This window comes from Lathyrus oleraceus, chromosome 1 (assembly GCF_024323335.1).
Source record: "Lathyrus oleraceus cultivar Zhongwan6 chromosome 1, CAAS_Psat_ZW6_1.0, whole genome shotgun sequence".
In the NCBI taxonomy this organism is placed as follows: Eukaryota; Viridiplantae; Streptophyta; class Magnoliopsida; order Fabales; family Fabaceae; genus Lathyrus; species Lathyrus oleraceus.
This window is the reverse complement of record NC_066579.1, coordinates 81,495,608-81,498,591: the sequence shown is the minus strand read 5'-3', so window position 1 is coordinate 81,498,591 and position 2,984 is coordinate 81,495,608. Positions and strand designations below refer to the sequence as shown.

The 2,984-nt window shown below is 41.2% G+C and overlaps 1 pseudogene; it reads right to left on the bottom strand.

The window, feature by feature from the left end:
- Positions 1-977: 977 nt before the first annotated feature.
- Positions 978-1,077, bottom strand: LOC127116609 (uncharacterized; annotated as a pseudogene).
- Between the last annotated feature and the right edge of the window lie 1,907 nt (positions 1,078-2,984).

Sequence of the window (2,984 nt, the reverse complement as noted above, 5' to 3'; positions counted from 1 at the left end):
AGATAAAACTTTTAATCAATAAAGTCAACTGAAAAGATTTATTTTAAAACCAAGAGACCGATTAAGGATTGATTCCCTAATTACGACGAACTACATACCGATATCCGCTTTATTAATATTTAATTTAGATTTTAGTTTAGTTTTTAGCTTTTCCCCCAAACAATCAAAGTATTACCTGCCTTAGCTTTACGAAGTAACCTTAGATAACGGTATATCGATTCATAAGTCCCTGTGGGATCGATATCTTTTAAAACTACGCGATAGAACTGTGCACTTGCAGTTTGTACCCCATTCTCGACTCACGAAGTCGAGCGATCAAGTTTTTGGCGCCGTTGCCGGGGACTTTTATTTAATCGATATCGTAACTCTTCCGTTACGCTGTAGAGACTAAGGTTTCTTTTTTATTCTATTCTTTCTTTCGTTGATTTGTATGCCACGCACTCGCTCACAAGGCGAACCGCTCTATTTACGAATCAACGATATCGAACTATATCTCCGAGTCCTACGACGAATCCGGGAATATCGTGCTGCAAACAATCTCCCTCCTGTAGAATTTCCTGATTTCAAAAACATTTTTCCTTCGATAACCGAGATGGCAGAACCAGCTCGTGCTCTTAGAGATTACGCCGCTCCATCACAAGATGAGCCGCATTCAAGTATTGCTCCACCCGCAATCGAAGCAAACAACTTTGAACTTAAACCTTCGTTGTTGCAGGCAGTGCAACAGAACCAATTTTCTGGAAATCCTACCGAGGATCCAAACCTTCATTTATCCGTATTTGTCCAATACGCTGATACTGTTAAGGCTAATGGTGTCACTTCAGAGGCAATTCGACTTCGTCTTTTTCCTTTCTCATTAAGAGATAGCGCTAGAAGATGGCTTCAGTCTCTCCCTTCCAACTCTGTCACCACATGGAACGAGTTGAAGAAAGTTTTTCTTGCCCGATACTTTCCGCCAAGCAAAACAGCTATGTTAAGAGCCCAGATAAACGGATTTAAACATAAAGACAACGAGTCTCTTTTCGAAGCATGGGAAAGATACAAAGACATGATGAGACTTTGCCCACACCATGGTTTGGAAGACTGGTTAGTAATTCACACATTTTATAATGGTCTCTTGTACAACACAAGGTTAACAATAGACGCCGCTGCAGGTGGTGCATTAATGAACAAACCTTATGCTGATGCTTACCAGCTTATCGAGAGCATGGCCCAAAACCACTATCAGTGGGGAACCGAACGAACAATGGTGGAAAAACCTCAAACGAAAACTGGCATGTACGAGATAAGTAACCTTGATCACGTCAATGCAAAAGTGGACGCTTTGGTCCAGAAAATTGAAAGTTTAAACGTATCACCTCCAGCCGCCGTGGCTGCTGTAACTCAGAATTGCGAGGTCTGTGGAATCCAAGGTCACACTCCTACGGATTGTCAACTCTTGACAGGAATCCAAGCAGAGCAAGTGAACTATGCTCAAGGAAGCCCCTACTCGCATACCTATAACTCAAATTGGAAGAACCATCCAAACTTTTCATATAAAAGTAATAATGCTTTGTACGCACCTGGACAATCTCCAAATCAAGCCCCAGCTATACCTCCGGGATATCAGAAACCGAACCCATCCATGCCTAACAATAACGCCCCTAGGAAATCCAACTTGGAAATCATGATGGAAAACTTTATAGCTTCCCAACAACAAACCAATAAAGATTTCTTAAACCAGAATGTACACACTGGCGAACAACTTAAACAACTAGCGAGCAAAGTAGATGCCCTGGCTACCCATAACAAAATGCTGGAAACACAAATATCACAAGTAGCTCAACAACAAGCGCCTACTGCTGCCCCAACTGGTACATTCCCTGGACAGCCCCAACCTAACCCGAGAAGCCACGCTCATGCAATCATATTAAGAAGTGGAACGGAAGTGGAAGGACCGTCTGATCCAAGGACAGAAAACCAAAACCCTAAAAGATCAACTGAGGAAAGCGAACCTAAGGAAAAGGAAGAGAGTAATAAGGAAACCATAGAAAAGAAGGAACCTTATGTACCTCCACCACCTTATAAACCACCTATCCCTTACCCTCAAAGGCTGGTTAAAACCAAAGATGCGGGCCAATTTAGAAAATTTGTTGATCTCCTTAAACAATTAAACGTTACAATCCCGTTCACAGAAGCTATTACGCAGATGCCCTCATATGCCAAATTCTTAAAAGAAATTCTTTCTAATAAGAGGAAACTTGAAGATAGCGAAACCGTTACACTCCCTGCCGAATGTAGCGCTATAATCCAAAACATGCCTCCTAAACTCAAGGATCCGGGTAGTTTCTCTATACCCTGTCACATAGGAAAATTTGTCATCGACAAAGCCTTATGCGATTTAGGAGCCGGAATTAGCGTTATGCCTTTATCCATATGTAAGAAACTGGAAATGGGAGAATTAAGACCAACCAAAATATCTGTGCAACTAGCAGATCGCTCCATAAAATATCCTGTAGGAATTCTTGAAAACGTTCCCGTACGCATAGGTCAATTCTACATTCCAACTGATTTTACAATTATGGACATTAGAGAAGATGATATTACACCCATTATACTAGGAAGACCGTTCTTAGCAACTGCCGATGCAATCATAGACGTAAAATGAGGACGACTCACCTTCGAAGTAGGTGAAGAGAAAATTGAGTTCATTCTTTCCCAATTCTTGAAAGCACCTGCAATAGAAGATACATGTTACTTCATGGATATCATCGATGAATGCATAAAAGAAGCAGAGTTAGTAGAAGACAAATCATCTGACTACCTTGTAGAAGGCAGATCTAACCAATGTTTAGCAATAACACTGGACCCTACGCAATGTCTTAACAAACCAACCCTTAACCTGAAAACACTTCCCAAAAATCTGAGATACGAATTCCTAGACTTAGAACTTGAACGACCTGTGATAGTTAATGCAGACCTAGGAAGACTCGAAACAGAAAAAC